The sequence below is a fragment of the Pelodiscus sinensis genome, chromosome 8 (assembly GCF_052426305.1).
Source record: "Pelodiscus sinensis isolate ZL-2025 chromosome 8, ASM5242630v1, whole genome shotgun sequence".
Lineage (NCBI taxonomy): Eukaryota > Metazoa > Chordata > Testudines > Trionychidae > Pelodiscus > Pelodiscus sinensis.
Window position 1 is genome coordinate 59,596,047 of NC_143059.1, and position 15,007 is coordinate 59,611,053.

Consider the following 15,007-nt stretch of genomic DNA (forward strand, 5'->3'; position numbering starts at 1 on the left):
TTAACCGCATTTGTTATTAATAAAGGTTTCAATGACAGACAAGTCCTTGCTTAATGCCTCTTTATTTTACCCTTGGGAGACAGTTAAGATATATTGTTTGATTTGTATATACTGGTGTTATGATAAGCTTGGACATTTGTATCTGAGTCAAAATAAAGTTAAAACTCTCCCTGGTTTCTTGCTAGACATTTGATCAAAATGTCTTATGAACACTTGATAACTCATATTTTTAATGTCTTGACTATTATTCTAAATTGTATTGACATTGGATGATCTCAGTTAGGATTCAATGTACAGAAAAAATAACTGATGTCTGGTGTTTCCCCTTAGTTTGCCATGTTCTACCAAAAAAAAGTTACCATGTAAATACTAAATGTTCTTAAACCAGGTATCTAACATAGGGATGTAAGTGACTAGTCGACTATTTGATAAGCATGTTTATCGGATAGTCGACTAGTGACTCAACTAGTCGCTTTCCACACACCCACCTCTTGCTGCCTCTATCAGAGAGAGGCAGCAAGGGGAGGGAGCAGGAGCCAGTGCTGCGGGGAGCCGACTTAAAAGCCGGTTCCCCCCAGGCCTGTCTCCATGGAGTGGGGCAGGGGTGCAGCAGGGAACTGGAGGCGCTTCTGCCTTTGAACATTAGCAAGAGCAAGTGGGAGACTCAAGCAGTCCCCCACTGGCCCTGGGCTCCCTGCTTTTGAAATGTACAAGAGGCTCTTATACATTTCAAAAGTAGGGAGTGCCGGACTGCTTCTGAGCCCGTGTGGCTCCCATTGGGTTCAGTGAGAGATGTAAGTGTTTAAGAGTTGTCCATATTTCTCAGGATCTGGCCCTTCATTATGTACTGCAGCCATACTGCCTTAAGTTATGATCTCTCAAGTTATGAAGTGCCCTGAAGATTAAAAGTGCTTGGACGAGTCATCCCCACAAAAAACACAGGACACTGTATGAAGTGTTGATGACTCAGTAGTTAGCACTGCCAAATGTCCTGTCCAGTTCTACCTGAATATGACACTCTCCTTCACTTTCTAATGTTACTTTGTAGTGTTCCAACAGCTGTTGTGTGCACCCTAGAGAACTTCACTTCAGCTGCACTGATGGTTGAGTGGGGTAAAAGGTTTTATTGAGATGGCAGTATTATTCACAAGCAGTGAACCCGGGAATAGTTTATATAGGCTATCCTAAAGAGGTGCCAGAAAAACCTTCTTACCTCCCCACAATGTCAAGCATGTTGGTTATGTGACAAAGAAGCTCTGTTAGAAATATTTTAGTGGCCTTAAGAATTCTGTTGGGACTATTGTGGCAACCCTCAAATTGAACCTGCTGCAGAAGATTCTAGACCCATCCCCAGGCTTTTGCCTGATGTGCTCTTTTCACAATGTATTCACTATGCAGGGCATGCACAATCCGTGCATCCCACCCCAAATCCAGCCCCCCACTTGCCCAGCAGTGCCACCTTAATTCTGCAGCCAGGGACCTTTGCAAGAGTGAAGGAGGGTGCTGGAATCTCTTCCTTACTGAACCATAAACATTCTATTTTTGTCTCTCTAGACAGATATGGATGATACAGTGTGAACAATTTAGCTGCATCTATATCAGGTTGCACTCTCTTGGGGCATGTCTACACTAGGAAATTATTGTGAAATAACTTATTTTGAAATAATAACTCCTGAAATAATAATTTTGTAATAGCGTGTCCACACTATGGGCAAGCCTTGAAATTAGTCTGAGGCAGGTTCCATTATTGTGGATGCACTACCTCATCTTAGAGTCCCAGGAAGTGATGGGGACTAATTGCTTTGAATGACTCTGGGGAGTAGTTATTTTGAAATAGTGGCACCAGAGCATCCACACTACAACTATTTCAAAATAACTGTTTTGGAATTAGTAGTATTCTTCATGGAAAGCAGAAGTTACTATTTCAAAATAACCAGCCCCTTATTTCAGTGTTTCTTCAACTTTTTGAGACCACGGAACATCAAACAATAATATTTTTTTATGTGGAACACTATGAAAACTTTCTTCAAAAAAAATTGTTGTCAGACAAAAAAAGACAAAAACAAAGAAGAGGTCGCGGCACACCTGCGAATTGTTCACGGAACACTAGTGTTCTGCGGAACATAGTTTAAGAAACACTGCCTCATTTTGAAATAATGGGCTTGGTAGTGTGGACACGTCACTTGTTATTTCAAAATAACTCCCTGTTGTCGAACAGGGCCTATTGATGTGTAAGCACTGAATTCCCATGAAAAGCTACAAAAGGTGTCACTTTAGAAGGGTGTCTAGTATAGCTTCATAAAAAACCATAAATATTAAGTTCAAGCACTTTTGGTGCCATTCCTGAGCTTGTCTTGTTGCTAACACTCAAGCTAGTCTCTGGACACTTTCTTCTTTACTGTGCATCATTTTCCTATGGCTATGAATAATTTACAGCATGCTCTATTTCTTTTCAAATGCATTCATGCCTAAATCTTTTATGTGATCTTTACACAGGTCTATGTATGATGAAAGCCAGTTTCCTTATATCCATAAATGTTTTCAGCCCATAAATAGCATCACCTTAACATAAGTTTGCACAGGAGCCATCTGTACTCACTTGGTATATGTTCTACTTGTACTCCAAAGGAACAATGTATTATAATGGAACAAAAATTCAGATGTATTTTCAGCACATCTAATTCATGCTAGTTACTTTACATGTGGCTATTTCCAAAGGATTGTGTGGTTTTGTTTTGCTTTTTTTGGTTTGGGGTTGGTTTTTTTCTTTTTTTTTTTCGAATAAAGCTCCAAGGGTCAGATCATGCAATCCTTGCGTAAGCAAAACTCCCGTTGAACTCAAATCCCAAGCAAGAACTGACAGTCAGACCCTGCAAGTCAGTTCAAATAAATCAGAAATGATTATTACTGAGTGATGAAATAACCATTTTTGTGCAATGATATGTACACATTTGGCTGTTCTAGTTTTTGTAGTTACATTCATTTCAGTCAACTTGTTAAATGAAAAACAGATGCCAGAACCAAGTATTAAAGTTCATAAAGATGGATTTTCACATTTATTTTAGTGAGAATTTTATCAATAATGTTCATGAAACAGACCTGTGAAGTTTTATTGCATTAATTTAGCTTCCATAAATCAACAGAGCGCAAACTACATTTAAATGACCACCTTTGGGCCAACACAGAAATAATGAAGTGCTATGTTCAAGTCTTTACGATAGGCCTGGTGATATTTTTCTTTTCAAACTTGAATGTAGAACTCAGAAAAAGCACTGGGCAGAGAGCCCTTGTGACAGCTCGACTCCGTTCAGCTACAAACCAGGCAAAAAGGTAGGCAATGGCAGTGTACGTTTGCCCGTGCCACCCCCATTGGGCACAGGGCCAGCCCACAACATTTTGGCACGGGGAGCTCAAATGACGCCCCCATACCCCCTCGCTTGGGCCAAAACTTTGAAAGGTCTCAATTCTGCCTTCTTCCTGTTCTACTCCTCTCTGTGCATCTAGGGCAGAGAGAATACCTATGCACCAGCAGCAGACATAATTTTCTACATTCTGGGTCCTAGTGGCACCGCCCTCCCCACTCCACACACAATCTGGCACCTGAAGCGGCCACCTCAGTTCACCTCATGGTAAGGGCATACCATGGGCATACCAACCCCGGCTTAAAGGAACCCTGTTTGGAGGTGTAATTGCTTCTCCTTGCCCGTTCAGTCCCTTCAACTCTACACCAGGAGTCTCAAACTCAATTCATTTTAGGGCCTATCCTCAATTCCTCTCAGTGGGCCAATGGGCACATCCTCCCCCCCCCCCCCCGGCAGGGCTCCGGGGAGGAGGTCTCTGCATGTTTCCTGCCCTTCTCAGCTCCTGGCCCCATCTGCTGGCCTGTGTGCTTCTGCCCCCTGCTCCCCCATGCATCCCTGGCCCCGCCTAGGTGATTTCACACCCTTCCTTAGCGCCTGCCAACACCACCGAATGGCTGCCAGCTCTGCACCACTGCCAGCATGTCCCTGTAGCTCAGGGGAGGTGTGTGCAGAGTCATCCCACCCATAGATTGGTTCAGTGTAGCCACCCCAACTGTCCTATGGAAGGGACGGTCCCCTATACTCAGGTTAGCCCATGGGGACCTGGGCTGGCCAGGGCTGGCAGCAGGTCTCAGAACCCTCTGCACTCACCACGGCAGCAGCCTGCTCTGCTCCACTGCCATTTCCCAAGTCAACTCACCCTGGGCATGGGGCACTGCACTTCCCCCTGTGGCTGTGAAGCATAGAGACTGGGCTAGCCTGGGAGAGAGCAGCAGAGCAGAGGCTGCCGTGTTGCTCCACTTTCCTGATGCTGCTGCTGTTGTGGTGAGTGCAGGAGGGGCCCTCAACCCAGCTGTCCCCCTGTAGGTGAATGCTAGGCTCTCCAGTAATCCCCAAAGTCACAACCCTTGGGGGAAGGAGCATGATGAGGGAGCCCAAGCAGGAGTGGGAAGAGGCAGAGTGGGGGCACAGCCAGGGGAAGGGTGTGGATACCCTCCCCAGGGGTATGTCTACACTACCCCGCTAGTTCGAACTAGCGGGTAATGTAGGCATACCGCACTTGCAAATGAAGCCCGGGATTTGAATTTCCCGGGCTTCATTTGCATAAGCGGGGAGCCGCCATTTTTAAATCCCCGCTTGTTCGAACCCCGTGTAGCACGGCTACACGGGGCTCGAACTAGGTAGTTCGGACTAGGTTCCTATTCCGAACCTACCGGTACACCTCATGGAACTACCTAGTTTGAGCCCCGTGTAGCTGCGCTACACGGGGTTCGAACAAGCGGGGTTTAAAAAATGGCGGCTCCCCGCTTATGCAAATGAAGCCCAGGAAATTCAAATCCCGGGCTTCATTTGCAAGTGCGGTATGCCTACATTACCCTCCTAGTTCGAACTAGGAGGGTAGTGTAGACATACCCCAGCTGTGCATGAGTGGGGTTATGGAATTGCATGGGCTGCAGATGGGCCGTGTGTTTGAGACCTCTGCTCTGTTCTAAGATGGCTGACCACGTAGCCACGTACAAGATTGTTGTTCTGTTTGAATGTAGTGACATGTCTCCCAAGACCTGAATTGGAGACCATGAGTTTGTTTCAGACAAGACCCCATGAGATTGTAGTGACTTTTGATTGATGATTCAAACTCGAGACCAAGAACTGACGAGTTTTGTGAGATACCAATCCTCAGAGCCAGATCTTACCATTTCTCTTCCTCCATCAAGCTGCAGTTAAACAGATTTGTTAAGATGGTTTGAAACTCCTTTTTCCAGTCCCTTAAAGCCTCTTGTCTCTTTAGTTCTCTATTTTCCTCTTCACAATGTTTTAGGATGATCCTCCAGCCTTGCCTAGTGAAACCTAATTGGGCAGGGCCATAACCAGGGGACTATAAAGAATATATTGTTTCGTCTCTCTGATCATTACCATATCCAAATCAAGGAACTATTTCTTTTGAGAAGCAGCTAGCTAAAGAAACACAAATGTTTGGGAGAGGAATGAGCTCCAAAGTGAATAGATACTTAGGGTACATCTACATTAGCCCCCTTGTTCGAACTAGGGAGGCTGAGGGCGACCGAAATTGCAAATTAAGTGTAAACATCCCATGCTTCATTAGCATGTTCTCCGGGCGGTCGCCATTTTGGAAATTGACTAGCCCGGAGTAACTGCCCGCATCTACACGCGGCAGTGAAACGGGAGTTTGAAGTAACCCCTTCACTCAAATTAGCTGTTACTCCTCCTGGAACGAGGTTTATCAGCTAATTCGAGTTAAGGGTTACTTCGAACTCCTGTTTCACTGCCGTGTGTAGACGCTGGCCTTTCTAGTTCAAACTAGGGGGCTAGTGTAGACGTACCCTTACCTCTTAGGCATATTTTTCCCAGGTTTATTCATTTGTAATACTTTCAGAAAAGCTAACATATTTTTTTTTTTCAGTTGCAGCATCTGAGGTCATGATCTTTGTCTAAATTTGTAATTTAAATAAAATAAAAGATTGGTCATTAATTCAAAGCGACCTATTACACGTCCAAGTCTAAAATTGCAGCTTATTCAATATGTGTCACTTTTTCCTATCACATAGAACTGAATTCATTCCCTACTGTGGTTTTAAGGTTTTGATTAGTGTTGTGCAAAACAAAGGACCAATCTGTCATACAATTTATCCTTTTTCCCCTCAAAAATTGATATTCACTGTTTGCAAGGGGGAAGGTCACAAAACTTTTCAAAAAAATTAATCCTCTTACCACAGAAAAATGTTCACATTTTTGACAAGTTGTTCTTCTGATTGAAATGCAAAATCAAGGTCCTGACCACTTAAGGCCATTAAAGATCCCATGACACTTTCCAATGAATTTAGAGTACAGCTGAAGACCAATTCATAATGAACAATTTATCCAGTGAATTTAGACCTCAATTTGTCCACAGACAATGGCATCTACAACTTTGTAAGGTTACATTTAACAAGCTTTTGCTTTCTGTACTCAAATGGTAGCAAAAACACAACAAACCCTTTTTTATAGCCTCTGCTTAATAGTTCTTCAAATCATTCAGACAAAATCCAAACCTCACAGAAAAGTAGGATCACATTCCGTGATGGGAACAATAGGGGAGTCAGCAGTCCTTCTCATGACTGATTAGTTCAGTAGAAGGCTGTTCAATTAGTTCGAGAGCAAGAGACTGGAAGAACTATAGTTCTTTCCTATCTCTAACAGACTCATCCAAGAATTTCTATTGAATTTATTACAGTTGAGTTCTGGAGACATACTAAAAAGCAAAGTATTCACATTTAGATGATCTGGATACAAACCCAAGAGCTTGTTTGGGGAATTTTGAAGAAGTTGAAGCACATTCAGATATTCCTTCTAACAGTTTGCACAGAAGTGCATAACATGAATCCATATATTTAACCTGACTGTCCATACAACTGATGAAGCATATCCACTCTGTAAAGGCTGAGTAAACATATAACTGTATTTCTATTTTACACTAAAGAATTATTAACATTTACCAATAAACTTCTGCTATTCAAATGATGTATAAAACTCTATTGTCATGAACTTTCTTAGTCAGATATATTTAGGGTGAAATCCTGATTCTTCTGAAGTCAATGGGAGTTTTGCTATTGACTTCAGAAATGCCAGAATTTCACCCTGGATGTGCATGATATATTTTTCATGCCATTTAGTATGATGAAACACTTCTGGCTTTGATTAGTTCAGTGTATAAATAGCATCAGTCAGCTACAACAAAACTGAAATGAATGCATCATGCGTCTTAACCAGTGTTCTTTGTTACTGCATATTCTATGCGAGTGAAAGTTTTTTAACTCTCTATTTTGAGTCAGAAACCCCTTATAATTGGCGTCCCTGTTGGACACCTGTGTTCTCTGTACATTTGCATTTGAATGTAAATCAGTGATGAATAAGAGAATAGAGTTTAAGGGCTTGTCTTCATGAGCTCCAGAGTGCAATCTCCTGGGCTGTGTCTACACTGGCCCCTTCTTCGGAAGAGGCATGCTAATTTAGAACTTTGGAGTAGGGAAATGCGCGGGGGATTTAAATATCTCCCGCGGGATTTAAATAAACATGGCCGCCACTTTTTTTCCGGCTTGGGGAAAAGCCAGAAAAGAGCGTCCAGACTGGCGCGATCCTCCGGAATAAAGCCCTATTCCGGAGGATTTCTTATTCCTACTTGAAGTATAGATCCTTGAATAAGAGATCCTCCGGAATAGTGCTTTATTCCGGAGGATCACGCCAGTCTGGACGCTCTTTTCCGGCTTTTCCCCAAGCCGGAAAAAAAGTGGCGGCCATGTTTATTTAAATCCCGCGGGGGATATTTAAATCCCCCGCGCATTTCCCTATTCCAAAGTTCTAAATTAGCATGCCTCTTCCGAAGAAGGGGCCAGTGTAGACATAGCCCTGGGGTTTGATTTAGTGGGTCTAGTAAAGGCCCACTAAATTGACCACTGATGGCATCCCTGTGGATTCCAGTACTCCACAGGGTAACAAAGAGTAAGGTAACGTTTTCCCATTGACCTCTCACAGTGGGGACGCCACAGAAATTCAACTTAAGGTACAGAGACTTTCAGCTACACTATTCTCATAGCTAGAGTTGTGTATCTCAGGTCAACTTTCTCCAGTAATGTAGACCTGGTCTTAATGTACACAAGTTGTGGAGACATTTATCCTTGTCTCATGACCTACATTTTTCTGGAGTGAATTCTTTACAAACAATGATGGCTCACAGTTTGTTACTAAATCAAGCTTCAACTCTTAACACAGTTTATATGAGTTTAAAATGTTTCAGAGCACAGTATATCTGTCTCCACATTTATAACAAACATAAACAACAGCATTATAAAAAAATAACTATTCTGACACTTTATTTTTTTGACTATTTTATGCAAGACTACATGAGTACATTTTAACCTGGTGTGACACAGTTGAATAAAAGTAGCTATTCAAAGTATATGCTATAGCTTCTCTTCTGGAACCATTCAAAAAATTGTTTACACTTTTTGTAGCAAAGGAAAAAAATCCTTCTAACCTCTCCCTACAATTTGAACACTGTTTTTAAAACAATACAAAAAAAATGTGCATGCGGCAAACATAGCTTTATAGATTGATAAACATTCAGGCTGTGTCTAGACTGGCCAGTTTTTCCGGAAAATCAGCCGTTTTTCTGGAAAAACTTGCCAGCTGTCTACACTGGCCGCTTGAATTTCCGCAAAAGCACTGACTTCCTACTGTCAGAAATCAGTGCTTTTTGCAGAAATACTATGTTGCTCCCGTTCGGGCAAAAGTCCCTTTTGCGCAAAGGGCCAGTGTAGACAGCTGAGATTTGTTTTGCGCAAAAGCGCATCTAGATTGGCCATGGATGCTTTTCTGCAAAAAGTGTTTTTGCGGAAAAGCGTCCATGCCATCTAGACGCTCTTTTCCGAAAATGTATTCACTATAATCACCTGTTTTCACTTTCTACATAACATAGCTAGAAGAGGGATAGTCATGTTCGTCTGTATTTGCAAAAACAATGAGAAGTTATGTGGCACCATTTAGACTAAGATTTATTTGGGCACAAGCTTTTGTGAGTAAACCCCACTTTGTCAGATCTAGCAAAGTGAGTTTTACCCACAAAAGCTTGTGCCCTGATAAATCTGTTAGGTTATATCTAGACTGCAGGCTTCTTTCGGAAGAACCATTTTTCAGAAGAGTTCTTCCGAAGAAACTTCTTCCAAAAGAGAGCGCCACACACAAAAGTGCATCGAAAAAGCAATCTGCTTTTCTGAAAGATGGCATCCACACTACATGTACGCTATCTCGCATTTAAGCTGTGATTACTATGGACAGAATGGCCACCAGGGCACCTGTGCTTTTTCCTGTTTCCTTTTCTTTCAAAAGAACTCCTTCTTCCCCATCCACACACGCCTTTTTACGAAAGAGTTCTTTCAGAAAAAAGCTTCTTCCTCGTAGAAAGAGGAATACCAACACCGGGAAAACCCCTCTGTTCTTTCAATTTACTTTTGGAAGAACACGATTGCAGTGTGGATGTAACTCAGGGTTTGTCAGAAAAACAGCCGTTTCTCCAGCAAAACTCTGTAGTATAGCCATACCGTCAGTCTTTAAGGTGCTGCATAACACAGACCATAGAATTACACACATACCCTCCACTATTCCTGCGGTGATGGGATATATTGAATAAGGTGGTTTCTTGTAAACAAGAAGTTAGAAAACTATTATATTATATGTCTCCACCTTATTCTTGCACTGCTTTTACAATTCAGTTTTTTCTCTTGTACTCTCTCTCTCTCTCTGCTGGTATTCAGTGCTGACATTTCATTCATTAACTCTGTAAAGTATTTAGGGATACAGCGTGTAATAAAAAAGGGCTTGATCTTAAAGTCCTTATTCAGGCAAAGGGTCCTTAAACCATACAGTATGATGCAAGTCAAATTGTTTATTGTGTTCTACATAAAGGAGAAAAAAGCCAACTCTCCCTGCTGACTCAGCTACACAAAAGAACACACACTCTTTTCATCACACACTGTAACATTGGGCCCATTTCTGTTTCCCCTGAAGTCAATGGAGACAGGGTGGGTTCGCCATCTCTGTTTTCTGAAACCTAACCCTATTTAAGCATTGGGCCAGATGCAGAGGTGGTGTAAGTTACACATTATTGTGTGTAAGTAGGTATAAGGCGGGCTGAATCTCAGAGAGTCTGCACTGGTGTAACTTGCACTCTAAAGAGCAAGAAGAAAGTGAAATCAATGGAGATGGTCTGCCTAAAAGTTTCTGATAGAATTTGATTCTTTGTGTGCATGCAGAGATATATTTCCCCCCATAATGAGTCTGTGTGGTGTTACAGAAGGTAAACATTACATAACATCATACCCAAACATTTGCATACTTGTCTGACAATCTGAATTAGATCCACAGTTAATGTTGCAATTCACTTTGCTTTAGAAACCGTCCTGGAGGCCTTGCTCACACATTCCACTTGGGAATTCTGCATGCAGTCGGTAGCATTCTTGTTTTACCAGTATTAAAATTCACCTGGTATCTGTTTCTTGCTAAGTACAGGTAGCCACAATACTCTTGAGTCAATGTGACATACTGTACTTGTAAAACGTAGAAGGAAGTCAACGGACAACTTTTGAAAAGAACTGTTTAGGATAATCAAGCGACACATCCCCAATATCAACAGTTTGTTTTATATTGGAAGGCATGTGGTTACGGAACAAGAGCAGTTTTCCTCCCCCCTCCAAAGAATATGAATTAAATGGAACACTGGCAAACTCAACTATTCCTACCAGAAAATTATAAATCAACCAGTTCTCTTTGCTTAAAACAGAGCTTTGCTAGTGCACATTATGAGCACATTAGAACTGCTGATCAGTGATAGAGGTTGGAGTTGCAGGGCCAGATCCTGATCTCATTTACACCAGAGTTACATAGGGTACGTCTACCCTGTGCAGCTGTTTTAGGATACCTCTGGTATCCCAAAATAGCTGCACAATGTAGACGTACCCATAGATATTTTGCCAGGATATGCCCCCCAGCATGCTATTGTGATTGGCTTTGTAGAAATAAGGAATGCAAGACTTGTTTGTCCGTTGTATGTAGCCATTTCTAAAATATTTGTCAGATATCCAGTGAAACAGATCCTGCTTGAATTATAGGGTAACACACTGAGCTCTGCTCTTGGCCGTTGTAAGCTAGGGATGTGAACAGGTAACCGGTTAACTGGTTTCATGGTAAGCATCACCCTAACTGCGTGATGCTTACCGGTAACAAGTTAACAAGCAGCCCTGTGGATCCAGTGGCCAGCAGTCTTATGGGGCTGGCAGCCAGCAGCCCTACAGGGCTACCAGCCTGGCCCCTTGCCTGTGGGATCCCATTTAATCTGTTCACCGGTTAACAATCAGACCTACTGCCCAAAATTCTATTCTCTGGCATCTGGGCTGCCAGCTGGGTAAGAGTTGAAATATGTCTGCCTGACCACGTGCTTTGACCTGTATTGCTGTGTCTTCTGAATTATGCTATTCGTGTCTTGTTCTCTTATGCTACCCACTAAGCCATCCTGCCATGTAAGAGTTATAAGAATTCCACAGGGCTGCCCTCATCTAGTTTTAAGTTGTGCAGCTGTTCGTATGCTAGGGCCTGTTGAAGAGCTGGGTATGTCAACGACTGTCTTTCAGCTCACTTAATGGACTTTGGATCAGGCACCTGATGAAGAACCACCCCCATGGCATTCACACGCAGGCCTGCATACCTCTCCGATGCCATTCACTTCAAGGAAGGTCACAAAGCTGCCTACATTCCACACCCGTTTCCTGTCCACCTCATTCCTCTCGGGGAAAATTCTTTACGTGAGCAATAAAGACTCCAAAGACTGAGGTTATGGAAAGAGTTGTATTTATACTAAAGAAATTAATCCAACATCAGTTTTAGTTTCCTTGATGAATACTTTGTCGGTGTGACCCTCCTTTGGGATTGTTGCCACATATGTGCCCCCCATTTGAGCCTTAATAAGTTGACAGATGGGTTGGGCATGTGTGGTATAATTAAGGAACCACACCAACTATTTACATGAGTACACTCACCCGCTGTTCAAATGGTCAGAGGGCAGTGTCTTTGAAAGAGACTCCTTCAATGGGAAAGGTGCAAGAAACACAAATGCTAACAGTCTTTCCAGGAAATGTTCAAGGTCTTGCATAGGGTACACAGTATTGGTCTGGACAGCAAGGTAAGAATAAAATAACTTGTAGAGTAGACATAGCAATAGGTAGTTGGAAGTGGGAGTGGGAGGGCAAACTTGTGGCCAGATGCTTAAATTCCCCGGTCGTATATCTATTGTACCATTAACTGAAACATTCCCAGTGGCACTGCTGCCTTGCAAGGTCACTCACGTCACAGCCAAGCACAGAAACACAAAGGCTTGCTACACCAGTCAGGTCACATGACAGCCTCATTTATCACAGTTTAAAAGTCCCATTTATTAACAAAAAAAAAAAATCAAACATCTTCCACCCATCTCAGCGTGGTTGCTATTTGTTTTGCACAAAGTGTGTGTAAGCTTGCATGCGGAGCTCCCTTGGTGCATTTCAAATCATCCCCTTTGTTTTTTGACCAGTAGGGAAAGTTTCCAACATTTGGAGCCAAGGTTCCATTAGAAATATATTTGAACTAAAGCTAGTAACTATGTGGGGAGAATGGAGAGGAAAGTGTGTCATTTAGAGTAACCGTGGAATAACTGTCATCTACGGTGTAATGGTGACAATTTGCATGGTTTGTAAATATATGCCTGGTTCTTTTACGTCTTTCAATTATCAAAATAAAAAAAATACTTTGTGGGACAGTTTGTTTACTAGCATACAAATTTTCCTCATGGTTTAATGCACCTTCAAATTGATGTAAAGAGCTCTACCTCCACCTGTTTGAATTGAGTTCTCAAATGTTTAATTGGTTATAAAAGAAATGACAACGATTTCTTGTAGCAGGGCTTTTTAGGACATCTTATTTCATTAGATTTTGTAAAGCCTTTCCTATGCCTTTCAAGCCATAAATTCTCACCTATGAATCAGGCCCCCAAAGTGGGTCATGATCCCATTTTAATAGGGTTGCCAAGGCTAGTGTTAGATTTACAGAGGGCCAGGGCCAAAACTGAAGCCCAAGCCCCACCACAAGGGGCTAAACGGAAGTCCAAGAACTTCACCCCTGAACAGGAAGGCTAACATGCCCCCACCCAGGGCAGAAGCCCTTGGCCTCTTTGCCCCCCAGGGGAGCTGACAGCCATGCTGAGCCCCTGAGCAAGATCGGAGGGGGAGCTCCCTACTCCTGGAAGAGGCAGGGCTGTGAGTAGAAGGGGCAGGACAGGAGCCACCAGCCCTCAGCACAGCCTGGAGCACACCATACCGGCTCCCCCTGCTCAAGCCCTTAGATCCACCCAAAGCATGCCACAGGGTGCTCCAGGCCCTGCCGTTGCCACAGTAACGGTGGCTGGAACTCCAGGACCTTTAGACTCTCCAGGTCCCAGGGCAGTTACCCCTCTCTTCACCCAACAGCAGGGCTTGGACCAGCTTGGGCTTCAGTCCCCCCTCCTGCAGTTGTGTAGTAATTTTTGTTGTCAGACAACAATGAAGTTTGAGATCTGCTGCCACAGGGTTATTTTTAATTCTCTCATTTGTTTGGTTACTGCTCTTGGACTCCCTCAAAAGATTCCTGATACTATGTTATTAAAGAAGGGGCCATTTGGAAAGTACAGCTGTTCACACTGCGATCAGTCATTTTATGGGAAAAAATGAGCTGTTTTTCCATGCTCGTAGATTTTGACCCCTCCCACATGGCACTATCCATCCTAATGAACTGAGTAGTCTTGCTCTACAGTTATATAACAAATATGGAAACAATGAAACCCATCTGTGTAATTAATTCACAAATTTGGCATAAAGTTCAAGTAACTGTACAGTTGTGTGGGGGTGCAGAATAACCTTGTAACAAGCAAAAACTCTTCACCTTACCTGCTCCAAATGTCTGTAAACAACATAAAATGCCCCAAATCTCCTTTTCATGTACCCTAGCAGTCATTTCTCAAGGCCTTGTGAACGTCCCCTGAGTAACAACCCATTTTCAGCCCTGGGTGTATATTAACAGACCTCATTTTTACCAATAAATTGTTCCTTGGTATCAACTCAGTAAAACTGGAAGAAGTTGAAAGGCTGGAGTAGAAATACTGTATATTAAAACAAAAGGTGGGAAGCCTGACTTTTCATTCCAGACAACAAGTAGTTCTTTGGCACCTTAGAAACAAACAAATGTATAATACACGCATATGCATGCACACACACACACATATAATTTGTTAGTCTATACGGTGCCCCCAGAATTATTTCTTCTACCCCTCTTTCTTAGACTTTTCCCTTTCCAGTGTGTTACCACAAAACACATTATGTCTGTGTTATTTCATGCCCGGCTGGCTGATAAATCATTTAAAAGTCTTTGGAAGGCTGTTGTTCCTGTCCTGGACACCCCCACCCCTCCCATGACCCTTCAGATACCTGTTCTGGTGTGGGGGTTCTGTTTTGTTATCCCTGTGGCCAGCGCCTTTTTCAGATCCAAAGCGGGCTGGGGAAGTGATTGTATTAAACCATTGTTGCTTTACCTCTGTGGTTTGCGCCATTGTTGAGTGTTTGGGAGGGAGGGGATCCAGGCACTGTACAAAGCAACCTCCCGGCTGTTGGCAAGTGCACAGGAATGAACGAGACACTCGATTATGAATGAAGGCAAGCGCTTGTTTCAGGCCAAGTCTCCAGGCACAGAGAGGAGGCAGGTCCACGTGTACCTCTGCGATTTTTGCACAACCCTTTCCTACACTCTGTGAAAGTTTGGAGATGCTGAACAGCGCTCCCTGCTCCACCGAGACCTCCTGGTTCTCCTTTCCAACACTCTGGTGCCAAACCCTTCCCTGATCCAGAAAACCCGGGGAATAAATTAAATCATAGGGC

General features: G+C 43.0%; 1 long non-coding RNA gene across 1 annotated transcript in view; it reads right to left on the reverse strand.

The window, feature by feature from the left end:
- The window catches only part of LOC112545835 (uncharacterized), a 163,586-nt gene that overhangs the window by 138,274 nt on the left and 10,305 nt on the right, over nucleotides 1-15,007 (reverse strand). The window lies entirely within an intron of this gene.